Source organism: Sinohyriopsis cumingii, chromosome 3 (genome assembly GCF_028554795.1).
Source record: "Sinohyriopsis cumingii isolate HCF-2022 chromosome 3, ASM2855479v2, whole genome shotgun sequence".
NCBI lineage: Eukaryota > Metazoa > Mollusca > Bivalvia > Unionida > Unionidae > Sinohyriopsis > Sinohyriopsis cumingii.
The window spans coordinates 63882037-63902530 of NC_142963.1; the positions used below are offsets into that span (position 1 = coordinate 63882037).

Consider the following 20494-nt stretch of genomic DNA (forward strand, 5'->3'; position numbering starts at 1 on the left):
TGTAAATACATCTCATGATTCACACTAACTAAAGACAGATTTGACCACCAAGGGCACCCAATTTATATTTACCGTATTTCTGGGATGCAGTAGGAGGTACATGTATTATGTGCAAGAAAAAAGTGGGAATAGTTGTTTTCTTTTTATGGTTTATTCTTACAAAACAATATTATTAATACTGCACCAGAACAGTGATGATTCTACATTAATCAAAGTAAAAGAGTAGTCTTGGGTAACAAACCAAGTCAGATACTAGGGTCATTCATGAAAAACCATAGGTCACAAAATATTTTTTTTGTTTGTAATGCAACCATAGGTAAGATTGTAGCCATTTTTACCATACCTGGTCCAGCACCCATCATGCAGCGTCATTCAACAATCGCTTGTTACCACCCTAGTGACTTATTTCTGATCTATCAAACTTTAAGTTTATATCATCAGAATCATATCAGTTTGAACATGGGAGACATCTATGCATATTATTGAGGTGATCCGGCATCTGTTTGGCTGAATGAGTTACCAGTCCCAGGAAGCTATATTTCTTGTCAAATTTTGATCAAGCTTGGAATGTATGATTACATTGTCAAGATCTCAAATGAGGTAATAATAAGCAAGATCCACACATATTGATGAGGTGTTCTTGTGTCTGACAGCTTCTAACCTCCCTGGAGGCTGTATTTCTGATATGTATAACCAAACTTGGAATAAAAGTTTGTATCATCAATATCTTGGACAAGACTGAGTATGAGCAAAATCTACGTATATTAATGAGGTGATTTTAAATCTGATTGGCTGAATTAGTTATCACTCGAGAGGCCACAGTTCTGATCTGATTTTGATCAAGTTTGAAAATACTTTAATCATTAAGATCTTGAATGAATTTATTAAGGAACGAGAGCCATGCATGTTAATAAAGTGATAATGTATCTGATTTACTAAGTTTCTTACCACCCTGGAAACCATATATTTTATCTGATTTGATCAAACTTGGAATACAGGCTTCAAGGTCTCAGATGAGTTTAATATTAAGTGAGAGCCACACATATTTATTAAGGTGACCTAACATCTCATTGGCTGAGATTGTTAACGCTCTTGAGGCCATGTTTCAGAACACAATGAAGGCCATGTTTTGATCTGATTTTAATCAAATCTGAAACAAAGACTTAACATTGATGATTTTTATGATCTCTAACAATCTGGATAATTAGCAAGTTCCTTGCCTAAAATTAAAGTGATTTTGTATCTGATTGACTAAGCTTGTTACCATTCTGGAGGTAATATTTCTGGTCTGATTTGAATCAAACTTAAACATGGGCTTATTTCATTAGGATTTCAGATGATTTTGATAATGAGCAAGATCCACGCATACAAGTGTAATGATCCTGCATCTGATTGGCTGAGCTTGTTAACATTCTGGAAGCCATATTTGGTTTCTAATTTTTATCACACTTGGAATATGGGCTATATCATCATGATCTGGGACAAGTTTGACGAGTCAGATAAATACAGTAATTAGGTGATATCATTATCCGATTGGCTCAACACTGGAAACTTTATAATTAGATCTTGATCAAAGCTGTTTAATAGTCCTTTATTATTTGATGAATTTTAGAGTGAGCATGATCTACAAATATTGGTGAGGTAATTTTGTATCTGACTTAGCTTGTTACCTCCTGGAGATCAAATTTAAATGGCTTTTGCTTCAGATTTAGTAAATAACTACATATCATCATGATCTTTGACAGTTTGTGATTGTTACTTTTCAAGAGACTATATTTTTCATCTGATTTGGACAAATCTTGGTTAATATGTTGATATATCACCATGGTCTTCAGTTGTGACATTTACCTTTATCTATGCAAAAAATTATTTTTGGACTGCTAAAATAGGTCAGATTTACATTATATAAAGGTTGGTGGATAGTTTACATAAGGTTATGGTTTTACAATGCATCATAAGCCCACTTAGTGGGTCACAGTTAGTCAAAAATTTAAAATGTTTCTGGTCAGCCAACCTCCCCTGTTTTTCATTGCCGACCCTAGTACTCCCCTAATCCACCCCCACCCCATTAAAAAAAAATTCCAAACAAATTCCTGAAATTGATCTATGCATCTAATTGAACTGGTTTAGCTCAGTACTTGAAGTGTTTAGTACGTATCTCCTAATCATTATAATATATATAATGTTTAAAAAAATAATTTTAAATTCCCAAAATTGGTTTGTGCATCTACCCTGAGCTGGTTTAGCCCAGTACTTGAAGTGCTTAGTACATTATATATACTAATCATTATAATATGTTTGAAAAAAGCCTACTTATGTACCGTAATTTTAAAAACCAGTGCAATAGGAAACACAGTGTTTTCTGGCCATACATAAAAAAGGTGAGTAATATCTAGCTTACTCTTATTCTTGAAAGAATTGATCTTGTCCAGCAACAGAAATGTTTCAGTGGTAATCCATTCATGTCTCAGCCCATCTGAACCCCATCTCCACCCCTTGCCCCAGATCATTGATTGGTTTAGTTTCATTTTATGTGGTTTTGTTTTGGTGTTTTATGGCACAGCAACACATGAAGGTTAACTAATGCCATGGCACATGTACATTAATTGGAGTAAAGTGATTTATTCATAAACAAACCATGGTAGCTGACCAGGGCTGATGGTAAGATTCAAACTTGCACCCTTCTGGTTGCTAGTCATGTACACTAACCACTGAGTGACTGACTTTCCCGGTCATCAAATTTCTTACACTCAAGTGAATATTTTTAGCATTTTTCATCTATCTACACTGCTTAGAAAGAAACAGAACAGCATTTTCAGTGAAGGTTTCATTTGCTGGTCATTACATTTCCTATCCATGATAATAGACTGTGTGTTATAAATTAATACTTAAGCCAATCAAAATCTGTATTAATTTCTTTCAGCCAATAAAACATTGTCATGCACTGTTTTTGGTATGGAACACATTTTATTCTTTATACTATTGGCAAGTGGTACACTCAACCATAACAATCTTTTATACTTGATTCCAGATCTTTTATGTACTGGTAAGAGATTTCTGTTGACAATTTTCTTGCGCAAGCAAATATAAAATATATATGATACGATCAGTGGTGCAGCGTTAAATGGACACTGCAAAAATATTTTTGCACAGGAGGAATGAATCACTCAGTCTACAAATTACATCAAGAATTTTCCTTGGTATACTAATGAACAGTTATATGAAACTTGAGCCCCTGCCCCTGGGCAATTTTTTTTTGTTAGTTTTAAATATGCCAGAGTATAAAGACTTCTCTAGCTAAATTGTAGATTCTATTTTCTCAAGGACGATTTCTCAAAGATAAATTCCATTTTTAAAAATTCTTTTTCTGAAATGTATTAAAGAAAAGAAGGAAGCTGGTGATTACAGCAGCTTTTGATGATGTGTGTTACCGTATTTGTCATGATTCTAAGAACTAAATATATTTGGTCACATCAGTAACTGAGGTTAAAAATATTGTATGTATTCTTACTTTGGAGTAGCCCCTGAAGGGTCTGATGTCTTTTTATCAGATCCTATTTTGCAGTCAGTAAGCAGGGTCGCTTGATCTAAGTTTCATCTTGATAAAACCTGGCAGAATTTCTTTGCCTTTGACATTTTCTGTATAATTACTTAAATTCTTATTTATTTTCAAATTATATTTTACTCCAAATTAGCCTAGTTTTGCCCTATCAAAGATGGAACCATTCTTGATTTACTTTACTGTATTTTTGTATTGTGTTCATTATTATTTCATCTACTTTCCTGGCTCCTTTTTATTGTTCCCCATCCTTAAGCTGTCTGCCATAGATACTTAATTTTATGAGCTTCACAAATTAGATAGTTGTGATGAGGCCTTCATTTCACACTTTGGCAGTAGATTGTTCACTCATTACTTGACCATGATTTCAGTTTCAAAGTAAAAAAAAAATATACTATACATGCTTTTCCAAGAAAAGTTGATGTCTAAAATAATTTGTGCCTATTTTTCTTGATCTTATAAATCAGAAAGTGCCAGTGTTAAATAAAGCAGGCCACAATATAAGACCTTGTATTGCTTGAAACCAGTCAAACATGAATTAGACAGCTTCACTAATGTGCAGTGTTTGAGAGGTTATGCATGAGCTATTTTTTAATCTGTAGTTTCATTTTAGATTACAAAGCTTCAAAAGTCTGTCTAAATCTAAAAACAAAATGATTATATTTGATATAAATTGGTATACTTTAGTTCTTTTAAAAAAATTGGATTTGTCATATTCGAAACAAAAGATGATGCTGATTACTAATGAAAGTAAAATTAGTCCAATAAAATACAATATTTAACCTTGTATACAACAAGTTCACTTCAGAAAGTGTTTTGGTCTTGCATATTGTGCATTCTTTTAGTGTTTTTTCATAATACATTTTTCATTGTTTCCAAATACAGAGTTCCTTTTAAGATTCAGTATATCAAATAAATGGGATATTTAGTCCAACGCGTCTTCCTTCAAACTGTTAGAGGCCAATAATGGAGGCAACTTCATTGACATCAGATGCATCCCATGATATTTCTAATGAGAAAGTCAAAACTCTTTTGAAAGATTGCACTTTATATAGAAACATTTTAAGGATTTTATCTTTCCTGCCTTATCTTGGCTCTGTATGAGGATTTTGACAAGGTTATTGCCTTTACCACTTTTGATACTTATCTTTTACATAGAACTATATCGCCAGGATTGTGCTGCTAATCCACATATGTACATGCATGCAGACATACATACATAGATACATACATATTGTCGATAAATTAAAGATAAACAATTAAAAAAATAAACCTTGAATAATTTACATAGCAAGTGAAGCTAAAAGTATAACTCTGAAAAACTAATGAATAAATAAGTCAAAATATCTGACCAAAAATTATGATTCAGAAAGGCTATGACTTGAGTAGATAAACTGAGTAAAGCTGCCATGTTGCAAGCAAACAAAATTCTGATTCATTTCAATATAAAGATTGAGTGAGCCATGGCTACACTGTTAGCATGCCAGACCCAAGGCCAAAAAATCCTACCATTGGACCAGCCTCATTATGTCAGCTACTGTGGTGTGTCTTTGGGCAAGGCACATTACTCCAATTTCCTCACTAAGTAACCTACTTGTGTTGCTATGCTACAAAGCACCAAACAGAAGATAAAGTGTTTACTCATTGCATTTACTACCTTGATTCATATTGTAATGATCTGACAATCTAAACTGTACATTACAGTATGACTAATGAAAAGTTCAGTATTCAAAATGCATACGAAAAGAATGCATTCATGTTTCAAAATGTGAATTTTGATTTATAACATCAATTAAGGCACACCCTGTAAAAAAATGTATTTTAATGGATTGATAATTTAAGATGAGATAATTTTCTTTCATCATAGTCTGATCCAGAATGTAGTGAAGATCAAAGGGATGATCAGATTTTTACTAATGTTATCCACGACTGCTCTTCTGTAATTATGAAGATTCGTGAAATGGATTCCTTGTTTGCTTTCATTGCAGCAGGTATCATTATAGGTTGTTTACTTAACATCAATATGTCAATCATATAGTAATTTAAAATGTCTTGTCACTGTGTTGTAGACATCCTCACTTGAGACCAATGGTAGCGTTGAAATGAATTATCTCAAGCATTTATTTCCCTGTACAAGTAGGTGGATAGATAGATATTGTACATATATGTACTTGCTTATAAGACGAGTCCAATTGAGATGAAAAAAATCCTAATCTGCCGTAGCATAATTCTCCAGCAGATCAGGGTCAATGTTGTTTGTTCCACAGATTACTCCTTACAAACTGCAGAGACCTAATTTGTTAGCGCATTATGCATCAGCAGATCTGGGTCTGTGGAGTTTGCAGTTGGACTCAACTTATAAGTGAATATATAAACAAATCAACTGATACTGAAACTTAAGATGCTTTATCAACTACTGATGAATATGCATTTTTTCTGTATGCATACATTTTATATGCAAATTTCTTTGATAGGGTGCTTAATGCAGTACTTAATGTTGCCATAGAAATCATTTTGCTGATTATAAAAATGGTACTAACAGCTGCCTCATTTGGCACTCAGCATCAAGAGGTTTGTCTTAGGACTGGTTGACGTGGTGTCAGGATAATGTGACTCTGTGGGACATGATGCTTCATATCTGTAGCATGATGCCCCAGTACCAGACATCACTAAGCTGCCACACTGCAGACATCATAGCCATACAACTGAAAAATTGTTAAAGCTACATTGAATATCTAAATATCACAAACACACTAATTTTTTGCTGCCAGTGTTGTGTTGATCATAACTGGATTACTGGTGTATAAAACTGATATTTGAGTCTGTACCCTTTAGGATAAGAATATTTATCTCATTGACATAGTAATAACAGGGTGGGGTGGGGGTGGGGCATGTTTCTGAGGTGTATTTGTTACAAAGTAACTGGATAGGCTTGTTCGAAGCAGTGACAAAGTGTTTGAAACTCAACTCTTAGCACACTATAGCATTAGATTTCTGTTGTCTCACCTAATGTGTCATGTATTCAGTAAAGGACTTCTCTTTTGTGATCCATCACAGGTACTTCAGTTGTATCTGGATCTGTGCTGAAATGAGAGAAGAGAAGGTGTCAGATTGGAATGTCTGTTTATCAATCAGCTTAAGCTGTGTTTATAATGCTATACTGACAGTGCTACGTGTGCCCATATTTACAAACAAGGACGAGACCATCTTAGCTTAGATGGTCAGATAAGATAGTTTTTCTTCTTCAAAGTTTTCTGTCTCCAACAATTTTTGACAAAACATTCAGGAAAACTGAGAGAAATAGTCTCCTTATATATTACAATGGTGGAGTACTGGTCTTGTTTCCAGCTATAACTTTTACATGGAACTTACAAGCATGTACACAAAATTTTTCATTCATGAAAGACAAATTGAGATATGCAGCCGATGTTTGATGTTTGCATTGGCTACTTGCTCATTGGAACTTTGTCCCATGGTCAACCTTGGAAATTGTTTGAGATCCTTACCCTATAATCATATGAACTTAGTGGGAATGTAAAGACAAACCAGATGTGCAAATAAGATTGTTCTCTGAGTTTGTCTTGGCCCTTTGGTTTTAATTTGAAAACTATTTGAGATCCCCACCCTATATTAATACAAACACTGAGTATGAAAAGGCAAATTAAAATGTGCAACTGGGAGCAAATACTCCCCCCCCTCCCCAGGAACTAGCCCTTTGGGGATATTTTAGAAACTAGAGTGTTCGCAAGTTATTTGCTATGATTGCCTTGGCACTAAGTAGGCTTCTTGTGTTGTTATGCCATAAAACACCAAAGCAAACCATACCTACACAATTACTGAGCGTCAAGAAAAGCAACAACTATTGGTCATAGTGTCTTTCTGTATTCCCTAGTTAACACACATGCAGCTATCATTAACCCCTGGGTACATCCTTACCCTTAGTGGTATAGTTAAGAGGCTTAAATTTAGGGTGGCCATTCATGTGGTTTTCAGTTGGTCAGTCCCTTCTTAATATGATTACTTTTGTGTTTGTGCAAAAAGAAAAGTGTCATTCTTGAGTTCCATCAGCAGCCATTGTTCTTAAATAGTTGGGAGGGTAGTCCAAACAGGTAAGCATAGTGAAACTAAATTAGTCAAATCTGTACATAAATTTCTTTTTTGTAGTCAAGGGCAGATGCAAGCATTATAAGAAAGGCAACATAAACTTTTTACTACTTCAATATAAATTGTTTTGATCTTGAGGTCACTTAACGTTTTCATTTCAGTGAGTTATTTTTCAATTAGTGCACATACACAGATAGTGCAGTTTATAGTGTGTTTGTTAGATAACACAATATTATGAGTGGACAGATTGTAAACAACCTCTATCCTATGATCCAATATATATATATATATATATATATATATATATATATATATATATTATATAATGCACCCTTCATACATAAGTGAAGGAGCCTCAAACTGGGTGATGTTTCAACTAAAACTTACTAAATCCAAAAGACAGTATTTTGGCATGAGTGTGGATGACAAGCGAAGTATGGTAGTAAGAAACTTGACAATTTGGTGAACAAGATTTTGATGTAAATTTATCCACAAAATGAAATTTGTTTTAGTGTTGCATCAATTTAGTGCATCATGGTGTCAAAACAGGACATGATAATTAGAACTATTTGCTTCTTTCATATTGTATTATACCATTCTTGCTATTGTTGTTTGAACTGTATCTTCAATCTGTTTCATCAGCTTGCAGTGCAGGATAAAGCAAAATCAGCTGATCAGATTTTTGTTTGTTTGAATTGCTTTTCTTCCTCTGACAGTAGGGACTGACACTATCATTTTTCTTTTATTGAGGATAGGGGGATAGGAAAGGCAGCAATTTTTTAAGGAAAAATTAAATGTCCAGCCCCCAGATAACTTGAAAAAATTAATACTGCTCTGACTTTTAGAGAAACAAATTTTGTCTATTAATTATGTTGGCAAAAGCAATTGAGGTATAACAAAAGTAAGTTAATCCTGGTTTCAGAGAAAATTTTAGCCCCCCCCCCCTTAAATGGGTTGACTGGTCCCCAATCTGATGAAAATCAGATCTCTACTCTCCTACTTGAAGAACTGACGACAGCCGCTTAAGGGTCATGTTCTGATGACCTTTGAATTAGCCAGTGGAATTGCAGCTTTAAAAAATCTGAACATAAGTCAAATTGTTCAGTGCACATTCATGCTCTTCATCTGCACTGCTTAGTCTCCAAATGCAAAGATATAAGACTTCATCTGATTGGTTGATAAAATTAGCAGTTATGGTTATAACAGGTAACCAGAACATCACCCCTTTGCGGTCACTGGTCAAATCTTCATGTTTAACAGTGGAGATATGATTTTAATCAGATTGGGCTGGTCCCTTAAATGCTTGAGTGGATGCCTTCTAAGTGCCCTGTTAGTATGAAAGTTGAAGTAATGCATATTTGTTTTAGAAGAATGGAGATATGATTGATTATCTGTGAATAATTATATCTATGGTAGCATGTTTAAATAGAAGCAGAGACCAAAGTTATTTCAGAAAGCAGGAATTTTGTGTTTTACAGTAGACAGAGAGCAGTGATAATTTTATTATGCTCATTAACTCCTACTGCTGTGGTTATATGGTACCTAATCAAATAAACATTTCATATCATTATTGCTTCTTTTGTCCCTTTTACTACTGGGTTTTAGAAATATGGGTTGATGAAATTCCTCCTAATTTAAGTCAATTCTCCTGATTAAATTTGGTAAATCTACTGATTTGACCTTACAAGACTGTAACATGTATGCTTTTTACAAGGGCAGATAAAAGGAAATTAATAGGTTTACATGAGCTTCAAGAGTTGTCAACCTTAAATATTTGTTAACCTTTATGGTTTGATCAGGCATGTTCCAAAACCAAATCATCAATCATTCCGGTATGACATTTTAAAACTTTTGCAGTGAATTTCTAAGCAGTATATAAATAGTTCAAAACAGAAAAAGCATATAATGTGAAATCACATACCATCTGTACTTGCTTATTAAGTGGAGTCAAACTGCAAACAATAAAGATCATGATCTACCATAACAATCAGGATCTATGTTGTTTGTTTTACTGATTACTTTTACCAAACTGAACAGACCCAGATCTGCCAGTGCATTATGTGTCAGCAGATCTGGGTCTGTGCAGTCTGCAGTTGAATCCATCTTATAAGTAAGTATATATTACATATGATATAAATTATATATTCACATGCACACACACAGAACCACTTCAGTGGCCTGAGTAGTTAGAGCATCCACCTCAGATGTGGGAGGTCACAGGTTCGAACCTCAGCCAAATCAAATCAGAGACTTATAAAAATGGGACTCGTAGCTGCCTTGCTTGGCACTCTGCATTAAGAGTTTAGTTTTAGGACTGGTCAGCCTGGTGTCAGGATAATGTGTTTGGGCGGAATATGATGTTGCATGTCTGCGGCATGATGCCTTAGTGCTTGACATCAGTATAAACTGTCATACTGCAGACATCATAGCAATATGACTGGAAAATTGTTAAAGCTGTGTTAAAAATTCAAATCACACACAACTTTGTTTGAACAACATATAACATTTAGCATCCTTTAAGAAAAATCAATCCTTACGTTGGTTTCCTTGTACCTGATACTATTTACTAACAACTCTCTTTTGTGACACATAACTGTTTTTTTGCTATATAACCATATAACACTTTGCTTTATCATTCATCTAATTTCAAAACATGATTTTAGTATAGTTGACCTTAATATTTCCAAAATATGTTGTAGAAAATTTGTTCATGAGCATATGGTAGACATTACCTTAGAAAAGGTATATATATATATATATATATATATATATATATATATATATATATATATATATATATATATATATGTATATATATATATATATATAACTTTATCACTGATTGCCTTTTGTTATATGTAAGCCTTGTAGTCCATATAAAAGAATAAAAAATGATGGTCAATGTCCGTTTGACAGCTGAAATTATGGTACACCAGCAGCAGTACATATATGTTGGTCTCACTCTGGAAATTGTGTGTTATGATATTAATGAGCCTGACATTATTGTGATTTTAACTACTTCCTTTAACTTGTACTCACTCAGTCTTATCACTGCCCTTGTTACCATTCAACCTACCTACCAAGTCCATAGTTTCCCAGCTACCACAAGATTCTTCTCTGCTAATGGATGATAAAAACCATCACAGTCCCTTTCTTACTGACAGGCCTTGTTTCTGTGACAAATTATATCCCTTCTCTTCCTGGAGTTTTGCAAAGTCACAAATAAATGTTCCTCACAAATGTCATTCAGTTTGATTTGGAACTAATTATAGAGTGAAGTGAACAGCAAAAGTCTTTTCTTTTTTCCCTGTAATTGTGTGGTGTTTCCTCTTGAGCTGAATTATTCCATGCCTGTTGAGCTACTACAATGCCGAACACTATCAAACAGTCAGTGGAAAGCATACAGGTAGATAGATAAGGCCCAAATGGATAAAAATAACTAGAGGAACAGTCCACTAAGCCGTGGACAGACAGTTGGCTCCGCTACATTCATACAAAGCCTCCAACATGGTAGACACACGTTGTTCCTTTAACACCTTACAGTCTCACTCACAATACTTTGGGTCACAGAAGAGACTCTTGAAACATAAAATATCAAAATGTGACTCAGGTGGTTTGGTTCAGGCAGACACACTGTCAGACCTAAGACAGTCAACGATTCTGAACAAGTTGGGAACAACTGTGTCTACAACAATGACCATATTAAGTGGGTAATAAAAACTTAGTCAAAAGACTAAAATCAAAACTTTGGATACTTTAGGTCCTTGATAAACTTTATTTTTTTACAGAAAAAGAACAGCAGATAAAAAAAATATTTATATTGGAATGTTCAAGCATTTTCTCTTTTGTATTGTTTTTTTTTTCTTTCCTTATCAGAAGAACAGAAAGGTTTACTGTTGCAATTTTTTAAAAAATTTTTTTTGGCAAAAATGTGTGTACATCAAACTTGTAAATGTAATTATATTAAAATTTCACATCAGACAAAAGCCACATTTTTGAAAATTTGGTATCATGTTCAAAAGTAATTGCACAATTTTTGATGTGTAAATTGGGTAAGTTTGGCAAGCATACTTTAGGGGTGGGGTATTCAAATAAATTTAGTAAAATTAGCAAGGAAGCATATTTTTGCTACAACTTTGTGTGTACTGAAACTTTATATAATTAAAATACCAGCATCTACAAGGATGGTTGGTTGTGGACCCTTTAATGAGATATTAGTAGCCAGTGACCACAGCTGCTCATTTGGTATGGTATCAGACTCTTAATTTAAGGATTGCGAGTTCAATACCCATTCAGGTCAACCCAGATAGGCAGCCTCGGTGTATCCTGGTAAAGGCATTTACCTACCATTTTGTCAGCATGATATAGCCAATAATGGATTAAATATGCCATTAAAACCAATGAAACCCAAACAAAACTGTTCTTAAGTGCCATATGAAAATAAGGATGTTTTGCAATGAGTGAATAGAGTGGTTTGTGGACTTGTGCTTTTAAAAATACTCCAGTTAATGATTTGTTTGTAATTTTGTTTTGGACATAAAGCTGGTAGAGTTTTGTATTATATGTTGTTTGATAATTCCTTGTGTTGAAACAGAAATCACGCTTCATTTCTTTGGTTTATTCTAGAATTTAAAATGGGGGGGGGGGTCTCTTCTCCATTGAAAAAAGAGGAAATTTTTCAAATACAGAAGCTAACTAATAAAGAATTAAGATATGGGTTGAAAAAATGAAATTTTATTTTTGTACATTTGGTTGATTTTTTTGCATTGATCTGTTAAAAATTATGCAATATATAGCATATACATTGGAAAAACCAGCACCAAAAAATTACATTTTGTTAATCCTTAAGATTCAATGTTGCTAATATGCCAAAATTTACAATTCACTAACATTTAATTGGGGGGGGGGGCACCAGACAGATCACCCTCCCCATCTTGTCCAAAAAAAGGAAAGTGTTTATATGTATGTTTTCCCCCAGATGTGTTGTATGTTGTTTTTTTTTTTTTAAATAACATTTAATGGCTTTTAAATATTGATTTACAGCAATCATGAGCCTTTCAGATTAATCCAAATTGTTATTTGTAGTGCAGATATATAGTATTTTAAATTGTTTGTACATTTTTGACACTGTATGGCAGTATTGTAATAATTTATATTGTTATATTAACCTTTAATACTAGTTATACTTTTTCTAAATAAGCTTTCTAATTACATATTACAGTTCATTTGATTAAGATGCAAAGAAATAAAGAGAAACTACATTTTTAGATAATTTGTTTACAGTCAGCTTTTCTTTTATAACAAAATCACAAGTATATTTAACTTCTTGTCAATTTAATTCCTTTTATTCCTAATATATAATTATAATAAGGATATATAATTGACTTTTTGAAATTTCTAACTTTTAGCCTTTGATAAAATATAATTGTTTAAATATATATATGTAAGAGGTCTATATTATGATTCAGTTTGATCCTTATCAGATAATATAGGGTAATTGCAGCAGATGAAAATTATTTAAAGCTGTAAAAATGCCATCAGCTATAAAAATGTCAGTTAGCACTGACATGTTTGTCCAGAACAAGATTATGCATTTTATGTCCAGTGCTGCACAACATGCAAAATATGTCCAGAGGGCATAGAAGATTTTATTGTTGTCTGTAGGGCCAGTCAGTGACACTTTCATGTATATTTTAAACAATAATGAGTTTGGCAGGAACTGATCACAGCCTCGGATACACCAAGATGGCAGTATTGTGTGACAGTCAAGTAATTCAGTCTGTCAAGTTCACCCTATACATTCATTTGAAAAACGAGATGTGAATGGAATAGACCAGTGGTTCCCAACCTTTTCAAGGATGAGGACCCCTTCTTAACATCAAAAACTTTCACTGACCTCCACATGATAACTGTACTTTCATAATCCATTAACGGAGAAAATACATAATGACAAAAACAGTTATGAACTCGGTAACCGTTGTAAATGAATTCACTTTTTATATTCATCACAACAGCAAATACACACATTTGAAAAATAGTAGCATATATGCAAAACATTATTTAGTCAGTAAGTCCAGGATCCTATAGAATAACCCTGTGAGCCCTTAGGGGTGAATGGCCCACAGGTTGGGAACCACTGGAATGGACCATGATTTGCATTGCATTTTAGCAAGTCAGGCTAGAGTCTTTGTTGTATATGTTTGTCTTCATTTTGATAAAAAGAATCCCAAGACATTATATTGGACTGCCTATTAAAATATGAGTGAATAACCATTAATGCAGATATACAGGCATTAGCAAGTAGGAATAATGTTCTTCTGCAACTCTTTTGACACCACTTGAGATAAGGAAATTAGACTCTGGTATATACAGTAGAAGTTGTAGACTTCAAAAACTCAGTGCTGTGGGCTAAATATATTGAAGTTTTCAGTTGGTTCAAGTTTTCAGCCTTGAAAACAAGAGATGGATGTACATTAGTACTGAGTATGCCATTTGTCATTCAAGTGATATTTATAATATTAGACACGATCTTTGTATATGGTATATGTTCGCTTATAAGTCAAGCCCAGATATGAACAACAATGACCCTGATAGGCCATTGGATAATGCCCTTGCAGGTCAGGGTCTATGCTTTCTTTTTATTACGAACTGCATTATGCAATGGGGCCCCCGAGTGGTCTAAAGTGCTCTCCGTTACGGATCACTGCCATCTCACCTCTGTCCGCGTGGGTTCGAGTCTAGGATTCGGATAATGTGGGTATGTGAGAAGGCTTGCCAATAGCTTCTCGTGGGTCAGTGGTTCTTCCTGGGGGTTTCCCGGGTTCTTCCTCCACCATTAATACTGGCCGCCATGCATAGTCTATTGTGTGCTGAAAAATGGCATTAAACCCCACAACAACAACAACAACATTATGCATTGATAGGTCTGGGTTTTTGCAGTTGGGCTTTGACTTTTAAGCAAGTGTATACTGTATGCCTTATTAGGAACCCACCAATCCTTTTTAGAGTTGAAACTTGCACAAAATATCCTCCATGTTTTTGCAAGGGGGTGGGGTATGGAAGGGGAGCTCAGACAGTGTTTTGAGGTCCTAAGGGAAATCAGAGCTTATGACCCAAATAAGCAACTTTGTACAATTGAGATCAAGCTGCCTGCTAATATAGCCTTTAGAAAATGATTGGAAATTCATATTTGAATAACAGAAAACAAAATATATTTTTCTTGTAGCATTTAATAAAAATATTTCAGTTGGACAGTGGAATGCATTGTTGGCTTGTAGACTTTGCTGCTTGCAAAGAAGTTCATTGGATAGTCTAAAGGCAAGGCAGGTATCTTCATTGTTCATCTCTGTACTCATTAAAGACTGGATGGTATTGTATATATAAAAAAAACACATTAGCTCTCGTGATTCATCTGCAGGGATGGATCTGGGGAGGGGCTGGGGCTGCAAACCTGGTGCTCCCCCTCCCCCCCAGCCAAGAGCATGAATGAACCACAGTGTTTGCAGAATGTGTTTTCCTTACAGTTAGATGGTTCAAGTTATGCTCTGGAAATAATTAAAATGGAGGAACTTACAAGGGCTTTCCCCTTTATGCCCCCCCCCCCCCCCCCCGGGATCCATCTCACTGATACCTTGCCTACTTGTTTTTATCTCTCCCCCCCCACATTACAATATTCCTGGAACTATCTATCCCTGGACCTTAAGTGTTTCTTAATTTGTTGCTTAAATATATTAGTTACTTTTGAAATTGAGTTCTGCAGTCATGCATTGGCTTGTTGCATGGTGGTATGATAGTATCGACAGATCTTTTATATCCCAGAATAACTAATGTCAGTATTGTGTTTTCAGTATGTGCAGATTTAAAATTCTCCCCTTTCTACTGTACTTCACAAAGTCAGACAAGTAAACAGATTTGCGGTGCTTTGTTCACTTTGCAGAAGCTCATCCTTCCCTGAATCACAGTTGTTTTGTCATCTTACCTTCAAAAATGAATCGTACTTCCATACTGCTTTTAACTTTGCCATTTCAACCATCAAAATAATCATAAAACTGGTTTCAAAGAAATGTTGGTGCTGATCACAAACTAGCCAGCAAATCTTTAATACAGCTGACTTTAAACATTCTCATTCAAGGCAACAAAGTGTGATAACTCTTGTTTCTTCAACATGCATCTCTGATTTACCTAACTTCAAACACTTCATATACCTTACCTTTGCAAATTATTCTAATGCTCAAAGGACCTAAAAAATAAAATCACTATTGACTGTCAATGAAATAATCTGTGTTATGATGATTGTCTGTATCTGACCACCTTTACCTTTAACTCTCTCTATGACAGTTAACTAGAGAGGTTTGAAGTTAGGCAAATAGCAACTGTTTATACAGGCCACAAGTTAAGGGCATGTATCACAAAGTCATGGCCCTCTCTCATTTTTCGTTTCATAAGATTCATTGGAAATCGTGCTTTTATAAGCACAACCAATAGAACAACAACCATGTAAGGCAGTTTGGAGCAAAAATTTTGTGTTTTCATGTGACAGGCTGTGATATAGCAGGTATGAAAGCAGAGTTCTCAACATGGACTAAGGGCACTAACTCTGGTATGCTGGGAGTAAAAACGTTTAATATGCCATGCCATGATATGGCAGGTGTTTAAAAGTGGAGACTAAGGTCATTATCTCTCTATTATGTACATACATATGGAGGAGAAACTGTTACATCATAGTCTATGTGTACTTACTTTGATATGGTTCAGCTTCATGAAATTTACAAGAATAATAATTATGCATGTATTCATTGCAGGTATTATTTACAATTCAATAGATTTTAGGTGATAGACAAGTTATTAGAGTGTTGTGTATGTGGGAAGGTTTCATAGATATGCTTATTAAGGGCCTAAAATAACCACTGCAGGAAATAGATTTTTTGTTTTGAGGTTCTCGTTATAATTGTCAGACAGTAATTTAAATAGCGCTGTATTTTAAATGTATACAAAGTATCTCAAATTCATATGGAGAACTGTATCGTAAATTTATATCGAGCACTGTCTTAAATTCATACAAGCAATTAATACTGACAATTATATGTGGGTACATGTGGTTGTTCCACCATGCAGACTGATCAGACTTTTGGTTCATAAAAGTATGTGGTAATTATTAACTTGACATTATCAGGAGCTGTTGATTTACTGTGAAATATAATCTTGTAAATTGACTGGGCTTTTCATTACCCATGTGCCAAAGAACTGATTCTGTATGAACTTATTAACAAGATTTGGGTTTTGGGGGTATATTTATATTTTCCACAATCAAGAATGGGATAGGGCCAGTCAGTTTCTGGGAAAGATCACATCAGTTGGAAAGTAAATATTTTGAGTTACTAAAATTAGGAATTCTGTATAATTTGAAATATTTCATTTTAGGATTTGGCATATTTGCATTGGGACTTAACCCAGCTTTCAGCCCCAGTATACCCAATTTAAAAAAAGAATTTTTGTAAATGCAGATAGTGTAGACCCTGAACTGAAAATTGGAGTAGATGGATAATGGGAGTTCTAAAACAATAATAAAATTAAAAATAGTCCAGATTCCTGAAGCCCATGTTGCAGTGCTCGCATCTTTTAACTTCTTGCCAAGAGTACATCATGTATTGTACACTGCCCATGTTCCATTTAGTCAACATATGAATTCTTTTCTTTCACAGTCTTGCTTGCATATGATGTTGAAATGATATTTGCTGAAATAATTGCAATTTTGTCTGATATGGTGTAGATGATTTACCTATTCCCAAAATTTGTTCTATTATTTAAAGTACATTAAAATTAAATAGGTGTGCATGAAAAAAGATATATTTGCCATCAATTTTAGTAAAGCCCTTGCCACTGTGGACAGTAGATAGGAAAAAAAAGTCACCTCCCACAAGGAGGTAGTGTTCGGGGGGTGGGGTGGGTGTCTGCATTTCATTTGCAGATCTGTTTCCTACACTCCTACCAGTATTGAGATTTGTGTTCCATTTATTTTGGGGGGCTTTTGATACATGAGATTCTATATGATGCTAAAGCAGAATGATTTTAATTTTGTCTTTACATGCCATTCAACTTTATAAATTATTTTTGCATACATGAGATTATGTTATGCTTTATAATATGTCATTTGTATTATTGTATTTAGAGTCTGTCTTGAGCTTTTCAAATATGGGGGTATTTATTTGATCTTTTTTTGTGACTGCATTTTGGTACTTAGGTGGTATGCAACATATTTTGGCAAAAGTAAGACATGATCCTTCGACTTTGGGTTTACAAATCCAACAGTTATACCACTGAGCTCATTCATTCATTTTCAATATTGCAACAAGTGTATAAATGAAGATTGGTTTTCTCTGTTTGCCTTATATCTGTGTCTAAATGAATGCTATTATTTATTCCTAAGCTGTCAGTGTTTTGATGTTAGTACATGACTACCTGTCTCACATATTAGCAGCCAATTTAAATTCAGCAATAAATATTGATAATGTTATGAATAAAACCTTTCTGTCTGTTTAATTCAGTGTTTCTCAAACTTTTTGTCTTGCGACGCACCAAAAAGATCCAAAAAATTTCACAGCACACTTGAAAAGATTTAACAATTTTTGTGGTGAAGAACTTATTTATTTTTACATACATATTTAATTTTAAATTTATTGTGAAGGATGTGCCTGCTTTCGAGAGCAAATCAGATTGAAGCGAGGCTCCAAAGTCGACAAACAAGCGCTCATTTCATCGTCGATTTTAAGAAGTCTTTCTCTCCTTTTCAATTTGATTTCAGTCAATGCTGAAAATCCAAACTCACAAAACCATGAAGACACAAATGGCAGAATTACTTTGATTGTTTTTGAACTGATTGCAGGATATGACTTTTTGATTGAGATCCAAAACTCATCCAGGCTCTTTTCGGGAAATGACTGAAAAAATTTATCATTTTTTAAATCAAAGAGCTGTTCTTCTTCTTTGGTTGTAAGATTTGTAGTTTCGTTGTTTCCGAATGGATTGATCACCCATCCATGTTCATCGCTTGCATGTGATGGAAAGTAATGCTGCAGTGCCGATTGTAGGTCTCAGTGTGTCCAGAACTTCGGGGATGATTTTCTTCTTTGAACGAGATTCGTTGACAGTAGGAAGGCAGTCGAGGACTCCCTTCGAGACCTTACTTTGCCCCAGTGACAACTTTTCATCAAATGACTTCAGTTTTGATGTTGCAGTGATGATGTTTTCCGATGGTCCTTGAAGACTTAAATTCAGCAAATTTAATTTGTTGAATAAATTGGAGAGAAAATGAACCTTCAGCCACCAGATTTCGTCATGAAGAGAGAATCCAAAGTCTGTTTTTTCAACCTCCAAGAACGAAATCACTTCAATCTTGAGATGGACGAGACGCTTTAACACTTTTCCCCTTGAAAGCTAACGAACGTCAGTATGGGACAGCAGGCATTTGTAGTCTGAATCCATCGCTTCACAGAGTTGAGAGAAAAGTCGAGATTGAAGCGGTCGAGATTTGATGAAGTTTACAACTTGAATAACTTGGTTCAGAACAGACAACAAATCTTTCAGATCAGACAGAATGGCAACTGAGCATCTTCAGATCCCGAAGCGATGAAACCATGCTCAATGTAATCTTCTTTGTACTTTCGCTTGCTTCCTTGCTTTTCATTTAACAGTTTCTCTTTCAAAGTTCCAGACTTGATTAAGTATTTTTCCATGGCTAAACAATGAACAAACTTTATTTATAAGCATCAAAGTTGGAATGGAATGGTCTGATTTGTTTCGTCGAGTATTTATTATTTTAGCATGGAAAATACAAGAACATTGTATATCTGCCACCCCTAGTGGCCAGATTTGCTACGTCGTGTATTTATTATTTTAGCATGGAAAATTCGAGAACATTGTATAATGGGCTACATGTATTTATTATTAGACTATTATTATAATTAGAGCGATCGAGTTCTCTCGAGATCTCGCACAAGTTTCGCATTACGAAAGGAACCAATGAATGACAGACTGACAGAGATTGCGTTTTATATATGTTACTTTTTTAACTTTTGCGACATTGATTTACCATTTAATGTTTGGATATGTTGAAGGTTTCAAAACGCTAGCAATTTTAAATATTTTTCAAAACTCAAACACCACACCAGCAAATCTGTCGAGGCACACAGTTTGAGAATCACTGGTTTAATATGTACATGAAGACACTCCATTATGTATAAATTCTTATACCATTACATTCTAGAAAAGTCTCTGGCCCAGTGCTATCATTCACATATTTGTATGTTTCAGTAGTAAGGTGTCCCAAGGCTTTGGAACAACTATCTGAAAATCCAGTAATAAGGTCAAGGAACATAAGTATGGGGTGGGTGGATGGGTGTTTTTTTCCCTCTTTAAAAGCAGGTGTCAGCATTTGTTTTTGTCTTTGACACATAATACCGAGAGTGAGATCATGTTTGGGAGTGACAGTAGTTTCGACTAGTTTAAACTGTTTCTTTGAGGTTTTTGTTCATACTTTAGTAAGGGAAGTAGGCTCCTATTCTGTACATATTTTTGTTTTTATGCATTAGTTTAGAAAACGTTCTAGTGGTTATTACCATATTTGTTTGTTCATTTTTCACACTGAAGTAATTAAAGTAATTTGTTTTTTATGCAGTAGTTGAAGAAGTTTTCTTGTGGATTGTTTTAATTGTTTTCTTTTTCATAAAGTAGTAAGGGGAATGGACTCATTTTCTTTGCTTTTATGCAGTAGTTTAGAAAGTGTTCCAGTTTGTTTGGTTTTTTTTCTTCTTTTATTTTGACACCCGGTAGTAT

The 20494-nt window shown here is 34.4% G+C and overlaps 2 protein-coding genes across 5 annotated transcripts in view; one reads left to right on the plus strand and one right to left on the minus strand.

Moving 5' to 3' along the window:
• Positions 1-20494, plus strand: part of LOC149802990 (uncharacterized) — a 316457-nt gene that overhangs the window by 228015 nt on the left and 67948 nt on the right. The window lies entirely within an intron of this gene.
• LOC149802991 (BTB/POZ domain-containing protein 17-like) overlaps positions 1-20494 on the minus strand; it is a 63142-nt gene that overhangs the window by 22305 nt on the left and 20343 nt on the right. Inside the window, exons 1-2 of one of the 3 annotated variants that reach the window (XM_089952529.1) lie at positions 10744-11044; positions 6566-6642 (exon numbers count right to left, since the gene is read on the minus strand). The gene's annotated coding sequence lies outside the window, so the exon portion shown is untranslated. Of the gene's footprint in view, positions 1-6565; positions 6643-10739; positions 11045-20494 lie in introns of those variants that run through there. The other 2 variants (XM_089952528.1, XM_089952531.1) reach the window with 2 other exon arrangements.